The 11,984-nt window shown below is 46.6% G+C and overlaps 1 protein-coding gene across 1 annotated transcript in view; it reads right to left on the minus strand.

Annotated features, from left to right (window-relative positions):
- FHDC1 (FH2 domain containing 1) overlaps window positions 1-2,986 on the minus strand; it is a 76,595-nt gene extending 73,609 nt beyond the window's left edge. The window contains exon 1 of the mRNA XM_068269582.1: window positions 2,821-2,986. The gene's annotated coding sequence lies outside the window, so the exon portion shown is untranslated. The remainder of the gene's footprint in view (window positions 1-2,820) is intronic.
- Between the last annotated feature and the right edge of the window lie 8,998 nt (window positions 2,987-11,984).

Consider the following 11,984-nt stretch of genomic DNA (forward strand, 5'->3'; position numbering starts at 1 on the left):
GGGATAACGGTCCTTAACAGCAGTTTTGCTGATAGATACAGAAATCATTTTTTGATGATGCAAATTGAATGCAGCTTAGTATTGGGACAATAATTAAATGCAGTTTCTGCCAATTTTGATTGACCCAATTCTGAGGAGCATACAAATTTAGATGCAATCTGGAATTTATTAGCTACTCACTGGCCATCTCCACATAAAAATGACCAAGGGGCAGACTGAATATTTTTGCTATAGTGTTCCTTTAATTGCTAGTTTGCATGGTGCTGCAGTCACATAAATACCTGAAAGACACATACAGCTTCAGCTACAAACAGATGAGGCAAATAAGAGCAGCCTATGTAAAACAGCTGGGCCAATAGACATCTGCGGTGTCATGTTGTGTGTAATGCAGACTGTGCGTGTGAGAGACTTTCCCTGACAAGAAACAATTACAATGCAGATGAAAATAACATACCATATAGAAAAGCCCACTGACTGTGACTACACAGATACCACCATGTGCCTGCCTTCTATCTACACCCAAGTATCAACAAAAGGCAAGGAATACAAACACCACATTCCTCAAAAGAAAACTTTCGCTTTAAAGACCTAGATATATAGATAGTTGCCAACTTTCACCAGCCTTTGCTTTTGTTTATTTTTTTGTGTATGGTTTTAAAACCACATGTCCCTGCACCACAAAAATGCCACGTTCCTGCAGTGTTGCACTGGAGGAGTTCAAATACCTGTCCAAAGGTAAATTACTGTGACATAACATTGCTCTTGTGAGGCCCATCAAGAACCCGCTGTGCACTGCACACTGCAATCACTGAGGGAAATAAACCCATCATCACAATGCAGTCTTTGGGCTCAAACCCACTAGCAGCCTCTAAGCGCTAGCGATTTGAAAATGCTACTACAATGCTAAGGCGGATTTTGATAAAATCACATCGCTGGAGTGGGATCACATCCATAGCATTACATTAGCAAGAGATTTTCAAATCACAACTGCTTAGTAACATACTGCTAGTGGGTTCCAGGCCTTTGAGTCAACTGAACAGATATTAGTAGCAGATGATTAGTAAAGGCTGAGCACACACTAGGCAGTGCAGAAAACCATGCACTTTCTGCCCTGTGCGTTCTAATTTTTTTTGCTGTGTTTCGAGTTTGCGTTTATGATTTTCCCTAATCAATGGAATAGAAAACAGTATTAACTTCTTTTTATTAACATTGCCACAGGAGATGCAGGGGATATGTAACAAATCAATTATACTAGTAACTGTTTATCAACTCCTGTCTTGTATGAAAAAAACATGACATCATGCAACATACAAAAACCTCACTTTATGACAGGCACCCATTATTCTCACCATAACTAAGGAGGAGTCACCTTTCTTCAGATAAAGATGCACAACAGGTTGCTGGACAGATTCCCTGGGAAAAGCAATTAGTAAAGCTTGTGGCTGGGATGAGCTCAGCCTTCTCCATCCTCCTCCCCCACCCATCCAGGAGTCTCTCTCTCATCCCCTCCCTGCGTTTTACAATGCAAACCTTATTTGAAGTCACTTGCCAGCTTTCCCATTGAATGATCATGGGTGGCGGTGAGCGCATCCAGCGTCCCTCCCCCTCCACCAAGCCACTCTACAGTCTCCAGGGCTGGGAGCACGGGGACTATACTTTATTGCTCCAACTCAGATTCAATGGGGAATAAAGAGTGGAAACCATGACTCCGGTCCGTCAGAGCCTCAGCATGCGGGTAGAATCAATCAGTGATCGCAGTGTGCGAACCTCACAGACTAGACAGGTCACACACAGCCCGACCAACAGCCCTATCAGATCTCAGCTCTGCAACAGTGCAGCTTAGTCTACAGAAGTAACTGCTGACACTTTCCAGGGAAGCAGCATTTTACCATGTTAGCCATCAGCAAATGCAATAAGTTCTAAATCAGTAGGATCCTTACTTTCCAGGAAAGTGGCATACCCATGATTGCACAAAAGCATGAATATTACTCATTGTACAGTGCAGGGATTGCATGTATAGGGGGTGGGCAGGACACTTGCAGCGTAGAGTATTCCTACTTGGGAACCATTGGATAAACACAAAACATACATAATATTCATTATTCAGAACATTAGTGCCTCACATGATAGCAGCCACCTATCCAAGCACTTAAGAAACATGTTCTATAAATGATTAATTACGCCTGATGTCATGGGAAATCGCCTCCTGCATAAGCTGGGTAACATCTCATGAGCAAATGCAGAGCTCTTCACACTAGCAAAGCCACTTTAGTATCAGGAAAGTTGGGTAGTGATGGGATTGCTTGCCTTGTGATCAGTAGATTGGGTGCAGCAGGCAGGGAAGCACCTGATATCCCAGCATGACGATGATAAGCAGCAGAAGTGTGATCAGGAGTTACCCCAGCTTCCCTGCAGCATTGGAGGATACGCTGATCAGGAGTTACCCCAGCTTCCCTGCAGCATTGGAGGATACGCTGCTCAGGAGTTACCCCAGCTTTCCTGCAGCATTGGAGGATACGCTGATCAGGAGTTACCCCAGCTTCCCTGCAGTGCTGGAGGATACGCTGATCAGGAGTTACCCCAGCTTCCCTGCAGTGCTGGAGGATACGCTGATCAGGAGTTACCCCAGCTTTCCTGCAGTACTGGAGGATACGCTGATCAGGAGTTACCCCAGCTTCCATGCAGTACCGGAGGATACACTTTCCCCCATCACACACATACACGATGAACTACCGCATCTAGACATACAGATCCGCAGCCAGAACTCCGTACAGCCCCATTCACCATCAGCAAGGTTAATTATAATGGAAAATAGGTTACCTGACTTTCCTCTGCATATCCATAGAAATAAGCCACAATAGTAGCTCCCGTCTGTAGTTATTGCTGCAGTGGAAGAGAGACGCTTAGGGCAAAGGTAAATAATCCAGCAATGATGGGTCTCCGGGGAGCAGCTCCCGTGTCACTGCTGGCAACCAGCGAGAGCTCCACTATCTATCTGCTCAGCAGCAGTCGCTGTCTTCTGAAGGCAGCAGAGCAGGAGATCCCGCGCATGCGTAGAGAGCATGGCAGGCACAGGTACACATCTCAATGTCCTTCCATGCACAGGTTCCATTGCCTCCTCCCACCGTTTCCACTATGACTAGCCTTTTCTGGCCCGTTGTTAGAGGAATGACGCTGCCTTCTTGAAGATTATAGTCATGGGACTGATTAAAGAAGGACTCTGGACATAAAAAAATGAATCTTAATTTCTGAATTGAAACAAAGTATACATTCCCTTACTCCACAGTGCGAGCTCTAATTTACTGCACTACACTACTTATTGTTATATACAATACATGAAAAGTAATAATGACATAAATAACTATTATATTCCGCTATTGCTAAATAGTAAAATTCCTTTGCTCACTAGTAGTGTAGAAGTAGCAGAGTAGAAGCAGAGGTAGGCAGCCATAGGGCTATGCAGCCCCCATAGTACCACAAAGTCTCTGGTGGGCAAACAATAGTCACAATTTGGGCACAATTTTTACGTTCTTCACTTAGGGGTGTACTCACTTTTGTTGCCAGTGATTTAGACATTAATTAGGTAACGCTGGAGTAAAGCCTAGTTCACACTAAATGGATCAAAACGGATCTATGTAAAAACAGTTTTTATTTGGCATTTGTTTTTGATGCATTCCGTGCGCGGTCAATGCAATGTGTTTGTCACTCCAGAATTAAACCAAACTTGTGTTCCGTTTGGGTTTTAAGCAATAACATTTTGGTATATAGTAATGGCACTGATTACTGAGATACTCTACATGCAATAAACCTCCAACAGACTTTAACATTTCGCAATACAGTATTTAATAGTTCTAAAGAACACCTAAACTGAGAGAGATATAGTGACTGACATATTTATTTCCTTTTAAACAATACTAATTGCCTGGCAGTATTGCTGATCTTTGGCTGTAGTAGTGTCAGAATCACACACCTGAAACAAGCATGTGGCTAATTCTAGTCAGACTTCAGTCAGAAACATCTAATGTGCATGTTTGTTCAGGGTCTATGGCTAATTTTTATTCAAGACAGAGGCTCAGCAGGACAGCCAGGCAATGTGCATTGTTTTACCACTTCACTTCTAAAGGTGCCCATACATTAGGCACCTTTTGTCGGCTGATCAACCAACCAATTTGATTATTATTATCAAATTGGTTGAAAATTGGTGCCGCCAAATGCAGGCCTGACCAACATTGTGACCAATCGGGAATAAATTGGTTGCATTTATCGATTGCGTCTGATGCAAGATGTCGGGCCGAAGTTGGTTGATCTGGTGTGTGACAGTCATTTTGGAACGAGCGACGAAACGGCAAACCCCCCGCCACTGCCCCCTAATGTATAAATGTGCTCCCCCCTTATGCATTTATACATTACCTGTTCTGTGTCAGCCTCCACATGGTGTCCGATCACCGGTGGGCTCAGCTACATACCCTCTTTCCCTGAAAATAGGCCCTAGTTGAAATTTTGAGCATGCTTGAAATATAAGCCCTACCCCGAAAATAAGCCCTAGCGGAAGCTTAAGAGGAGGAAGAGGCAGCCAGTAAGTGGGGACACAGGGGTGCAGTGCCAATCGGGCATTGATCCTGTCATCTCAGCACACATCCAGGTTATCAGCTGTGTGCAGGGATGACAGGGCAGGTGCCTAATCAGTACAGTAGCATACTTTCAAATCCATGAACATCACAGTACAAAGGAACAGGAAATGTTCTGCTGAGAGACACTTTCTAATAGAAATATAAGACATCTCCTGAAAATAAGCCCTAGCACATCTTTTAGAGCAAACATTAATATAAGACACTGTCTTATTTTCGGGGACAGACGGTACATGCTGGCGGCGGCGCATAGTGTCTGACGTCACACGCTATGGACGGACACCACGGGGAGGCTGACACAGGACAGGTAATGTATAAATGCACACACGGGGGGAACATTTATACATGGCAGGGGCAGCGGCATCGGGCTTAGCAGATTCCCTGAAGATGTCCTGCTGAAATCGGACGGGAATCGGCCTGCAGTATATGGGCATCTTCAACCAAGATGCAAATCTCTCACTAATCAGATTCGATTAGAGATACATTTTTCTGTTTGTCGAATCTGCCCATAATCTTCTGACGTATGGGCACCTTAAGGGCTTTCTCCATTAACCACTTGCCGACCGCGCACTCATAACGCGCGTCGGCAAAGTGGTAGCTGCAGGACCAGTGTCGCCGGCTGCAGGCTAATTAATCAGGAAGCAGCCGCTCGCGCGAGCGGCTGCTTCCTGTCAATTCACGGCGGGGGGCTCCGTGAATAGCCTGCGGGCCGCCGATCGCGGCTCGCAGGCTAAATGTAAACACAAGCGGAAATAATCCGCTTTGTTTACATTTGTACAACGCTGCTAACAGTAACAGCGTTGTACCAGATCAGCGATCCCCGGCCAATCAGCGGCCGGGGATCGCTGTCACATGACAGGCAGAAGCCTGTTAGAGGCTGCACAGGACAGATCCGTTCCTGTGCAGCCTCCGATCTCCGGGGCAGGGAGGGAGGAGAGGGGGAATCCTGCGGTGGAGGGGGCTTTGAGGTGCCCCCCCCCCCACACCAGCCACACGCAGGCAGGAGCGATCAGACCCCCCCAGCACATCATCCCCCTAGTGGGGAAAAAAGGGGGGGGCGATCTACTCGCTCTGCCTGTTGTTTGATCTGTGCTGGGGGCTATAGAGCCCACCCAGCACAGAATTTCTAAAACAGTGCTGGTCCTTAAGGGGGGGTAAAGGCTGGGTCCTCAAGTGGTTAAACACCAGAGCAATTTTCACATTTCAGAGCTGCGTCCATTCATTCGGCAATAACTTTATCACTACTTATCACAGTGAAACAGGGGCGTAACTAGAAATCACTGGGCCCCCCTGCGAAACTTTGGATAGGGCCCCCACCCGCCAAACGAAACCCCACTCTCTTGCTTTCTGCACAGGTAAACTGAGAACCAATGTTATTCGATTGGCTTTTGCACACTTGAATGTGTTTTCCCCATGCAGATAAAAACAGCAGTGAAGCACTGGGAGCATTTTCCCTATGAATTACATTAGCTTCCGTAATAAAACATGCATGTTTTCACACATGGTGTACAGAAAACACATACAGAAAATGTGTGTGCTCCAAGCCTCAGCTTATAACACTCACTCTGTCCATCTCTGATGGAGCAGAACTGGCTCTGCAGACTTCTCCAGAATCACTACAGTACTGAGCACTTGAGGAGAGGGAGGAGAAGCTGGGGGGCAGAGCTGGCTCTGCAGACTCCTCCAGCATCACTACAGTACACAGCAGTTGGAGAGGGGTAGAGAGGTTGGGGGCTGTGCACAAGAGCCTGCTGTACACTGGATAAGGACTGTCTACAAATCTTTGTCTACAAAACTTTGTATGATTCCTTATCAGTGGCTGAGCAGATGCAGTCATTAGAACAATTGTGCAGAGAGCAGAAAGCTTTTTCTCTCCATTCCCTTAGTTGTCAGTCTCTCAGTACAGGGAAAAGAAACTTCTCCCCCCATGGGGCCCCCTGTGGCTTCTGGGCACCCTGCGGCTGCATCCATTGCAGGGTCTATTGTTACGCCCTGCACTGAAATCATCTATACATGTTTTTTTTTCCCACAAATTAGACATTCTTTGGGTGGTACTTTTTGCTAAGAATTATTTTATTTGGTGTGCATTTTAACCACTTGAGGACCCACCCTTTACCCCCCCTTAAGGACCAGCGTTGTTTTAGCTGATCTGTGCTGGGTGGGCTGTGCAACCCCCAGCACAGATCAGGGTGCAGGCAGAGCGACCAGATCGCCCCCCTTTTTTCCCCACTAGGGGGATGATGTGCTGGGGGGGTCTGATCGCTCCTGCCTGCCTGGGTGTTGCGGGGGGGGGGGGCACCTCAAAGCCCCCCTCCGCGGCGAAATTCCCCCCCTCCCTCTCATCCCTGTCCCCCCTGGCAATCTGGGCTGCACAGGACGCTATCCGTCCTGTGCAGCCAGTGACAGGCTGTCCCCTGTCACATGGCGGCGATCCCTGGCCGCTGATTGGCCGGGGATCGCCGATCTGCCTTACGGCGCTTCTGCGCAGCAGCGCCGTACAATGTAAACAAAGCAGATTTTTTCTGCTTGTGTTTACATTTAGCCTGCGAGCCGCGATCGGCGGCCCGCAGGCTATTCACGGAGCCCCCCGCCGTGAATTGACAGGAAGCAGCCGCTCGCGCGAGCGGCTGCTTCCTGATTAATTAGCCTGCAGCCGGCGTCGCTGGTCCTGCAGCTGCCACTTTGCCGACGCGCGGTATGAGTGCGCCGTCGGCAAGTGGTTAAAGTAAATAAGAAAAAAAAATCATAATTTCTCAGTTTTCAGCTAATATAGTTTTAAACTAAAACATGCTACTGTAATTAAAGGGAACCAGAGACGCCAGACTTGTAAAAAGAAAAAAGATTTTATACATATCTGGGGCTTCTTCCAGCCCCATAAGCCTGCATCGCTCCCACGCCGCCATCCTCCGCTTCCTGGATCCGCCGGTACCGGGTCCCGTCACTTCCGGCGGACGCGGCCAACTGTCCGCATGAGCTGGGGCTCCCTCCATACCCTTACGCGTGCGGCTGCGCAGTATACAGCCGCACGCGTAAGGGTATGCCGGGAGCCCCTGTGATGCGGACAATTGGCCGCGTGCTGCCGCCGACTGGCTGACTGGCCGAAACTATGGGACCCGGTACCGCCGGATACAGGAAGCGGAGGATGGCGGTGTGGGAGCGATCCGTGTGTATGGGGCTGGAGGAAGCCCCAGGTATGTATAAAATCTTTTTTCTGGGGCCTCTGGTTCCCTTTAAAAGTCACACATTTTATTTTTTTTGTACAGCGCCATGAAATATGTTGTCGCTTTATAAATTATTAATAATAATAATAATAATCATTCTAAAAAGTACAGATTAAGGGTCAATGTTGGAACAGTACAGAACGTGAGGCTATGGTCCGAAGACCCCTCTACAGGACAAGATCACATGCATTATAGTATTTATGGCAATGAACTGTACTGTTGTGTAAGAAGTGTCAGAGTACAGTACAGTATCTCACAACTCGCACCTGTTTGTAAATATTTTATTACATCTTTTCATGGGACTACACTGAACATATGACACTTATATACAATGTAAGGCAGTCAGTGTACAGCTTTTGTAACAGTGTAGATGTTCTTTCCGATCAAAATAACACTACACAACCATTAATGTCTAAAGCGCTGGCAACAAAAGTGAGTACAGCCCTAAGTAAAGAATGTAAAAATTCTGCCCAATTAGACATCTTCCCTCCCTGGGGTCATGTTACTCATTATTGTTACAAGGTCTAAGGCAGGGCTGCCCAATAGGTCGATCGCGATCTACCAGTAGATCGCGACCGCCTGAATGGTAGATCGTGGCCTCATGGCCACGTCCCATTGAATTTTGCTGATCTCACGAGGAGAGAGGCGCGGCTGAGAGGCCAGGGGCGGCTCTGCCATGACACATTGTCATGGATGGGGGCGTGGTGCTGGAAGAAAAACTTCCTCCTCAACGCACGCAGCCCACCGGAGCCTCCCTCAGCCGCCGAAATGGCTTATCTGTCCTCCAGGCAGCTGCGGCTGAGGGGGTGAAGAGCAGGAGGCCACCGCTGGAGCTGGATGGAGGTAAGTTGCGTGTACCGGGGCTCCTATACCCAGCTAACCTATACTAAGGGCTCCTATACTCAGCTAACCTATACTAAGGGCACATACACCCAGCTAACCTATACTAAGGGCTCCTATACCCAGCTAACCTATACTAAGGGCACATACACCCAGCTTACCTATACTAAGGGCTCCTATACCCAGCTAACCTATACTAAGGGCACATATACCCGGCTAACCTATACTAAGGGCTCCTATACCCAGCTAACCTATACTAAGGGCACATACACCCAGCTAACCTATACTAAGGGCTCCTATACCCAGCTAACCTATACTAAGGGCACATACACCCAGCTTACCTATACTAAGGGCTCCTATACCCAGCTAACCTATACTAAGGGCACATATACCCGGCTAACCTATATTAAGGGCTCCTATACCCAGCTAACCTATGCTAAGGGCACATACACCCAGCTAACCTATACTAAGGGCTCCTATACCCAGCTAACCTATACTAAGGGCACATATACCTGGCTAACCTGTACTAAGGGCACGTATATCCAGCTAACCTGTACTAAGGGCACACACACCCAGATAACCTATACTAAGGGCACATACACCCAGCTAACCTATACTAAGGGCACAGATACCTGGGTAACCTATACTAAGGGCACACATCCCCAGCTAACCTATACTAAGGGCACAGATACCTGGCTAACCTATACTAAGGGCACACACACCCAGCTAACCTGTACTAAGGGCACACACACAGCTAACCTATACTAAGGGCACATACACCCAGCTAACTTATACTAAGGGCACATATACCTGGCTAACTTATAATAAGGGCACACATACCCAGCTAACCTGTACTAATGGCACACACACCCAGCTAACCTGTACTAAGGGCACACACACCCAGCTAACCTATACTAAGGGCACATACACCCAGCTAACCTATACTGATTGGACCTATACCTAACTACTTTTCCGGGGGTGGGGGGGGAGGGTGCAGTGCATTTTAAAACGTCGGTAGATCTCCTGGCATCGGCGAACTTTAAAGTAGCTCGCGGGCCAAAAAGTGTGGGCATCCCTGGTCTAAGGTGTAAATGGGGAGCAGGTGTGTAATGCACACACAATGCACTTAAATGCACTTGTCAGGATAATTTCTGACATGTCCGATTTGCTCGCGATCGATAACGGTATCAATTTTGTGCAGTAGTGATCTGAAAATGAATCCTGATATCAATCGGGAGCAGATTGGACATATTGGAAGTTATCAATTTGACCCTTCGATCTGACAGGAAATTGCATCATGTGCACCTAGCATTAAATTTGGTGTTAACACTCTCAAACACTCTCATATTGTTCACTGGAAGTGACAAAAACACTTCCTTTGAGTCACTCTGCAAATCAGACCCTCTCCGCAAAGGCACGTTGACTTTTTTATATTCTATCCTAAAACAAGATCTTACAAAGGATAATTCGAGGTCTATGAAATTACAGGAGAAAGATCTTGGTTGTACCTTAGACAATGAACTATGGTCCCAGTGTGTAGAGATACTGGGTAAGAGAAGTTTGCAGAGGACTCATATGGAGGTTTCTCTTCAAGTGGTACATAGGACGTATCTTGTCCCCTCAAGGATTCATTGCTTGTACTCCTCATTTGTTTCAGAGGCTGTAAGGTGGAAGGCACATTTCTTCATACTTGGTGGTCATGCCCGGTGTTAAAATATGGTCAAAATTGCAGGGTGCTGTTGGAAAAATGTTCAAAATATCCCTCACTAAAGACCCCAAATTGAACATGCCCGGCACAAGTTCATTGGTTCACTTTCTGGAAGCAGCCACCAAGACATACTGTATATTGCCTCCCAATAGCGACAGAGGGATCTCCATTTTAAGCGTGTGCTAGACAAAGTACATAGCATAATGTTGAATGAGCGTCTTAACGCCACAATTTCAAAGGGTTTGGGAGCACTGGGTGCCTTGGATCTGCTGAGTAACATAGATGTATGTTGTTTTGATAATTTACTATCTGGATAGTGTACTGGTTAAGAGCTCTGCCTCTGACACAGGAGATCAGGGTTTGAATCTCGACTCTTCCTGTTCAGTTAGCCAGCACCCATTCAGTGAGGAAATCTTGGGCAAAACTCCCTAACACTGCTCCTGGCTATAAAGCACGCTCTAGTGGTTGCAGCTCTGGTGCTTTGAGTCTGCGCCAGGAGAAAAGCGTGATATACCGTAAATGTTCAGTGTCTACAATAGCGATTATTATCACTACTATGATATGTGATCAATATACTCCTTTGTTTGAGTGAGATGTTAACCCACGAATGCTACTGTTAGCCACTGTTTTTACTATGTTCTATATTGTGCTATCTTTGTATAAGATTGTTTGAAACTTATAAATGAATATAAGGAACAGCTTACAGCTCCAAGATGTGTTTGTTCTTTGGTTCAGATCTCACTGTGGGCATGATAAGACTACAGCAAGCATTCTGCAGGTTATAATGTGCAAAACTGTTTCATAACTTGAAGAATGCTATGGTAATTTGTTCATTAACGCACCTGCTATCCAGAAACTGCAGAAAGTACATTTGGATAAGGTCACCCGTTACACTATCAATGAGATGTGAACATGCCCATACAATTGTACGGACAGTGTGTTCACATTCAGCATCGCAGCGCGAAGCAACAGCGTACATAGTGTGAATGCAGGGCTCATTTCCATCTGCACGATTTTAGCTGCACTTTTGGAGACACAACTAGTGCAAGATTGCAGGGACATCAGAAAGTACTGCACTGTGTGATGTTTCCATACATGCAGTGTGAGTCACTGTGGAATCACAACGCATGGTTGCACACATTTTTTGCTCAGCAAACCCGCTCATTATTATAAATGAATTAGATTGCAGGCGCATCTGGGAGAATCACGATGCAATGCAGAATCGTGCAGCACCATGGCTACCTGAGCTGTGCGCAGAATGAGAGTGGAAATGAGGCCAAGGGATAACAACCTAGGAAATTATTCACATGAGACTGTGAAAGGATAAACATTTTTTCTGTTAATTCACACATAGGGCCTGTGCATTTTACAGCAGCACAGTAAACTGTACCTGTAGCAAAAAAAAAAAGTGTCCCTAGAGGGTATTTTTCTCAGGAGAGAGAAGCCTCTGGATCCTAAAGACGCTCCCCTCATACTCCTCCGCAGCTCAGTTTCAGCGCTGGGACTCCTGAAAAAGAGCCTGTCGATGCTTGTCCACAGCTTGCGCAGGCGCACTCGCACCGTCCCGCTTGGCTTTCTTTGGAAAAT

This window comes from Hyperolius riggenbachi, chromosome 1, assembly GCF_040937935.1.
Source record: "Hyperolius riggenbachi isolate aHypRig1 chromosome 1, aHypRig1.pri, whole genome shotgun sequence".
Taxonomy (NCBI): domain Eukaryota; kingdom Metazoa; phylum Chordata; class Amphibia; order Anura; family Hyperoliidae; genus Hyperolius; species Hyperolius riggenbachi.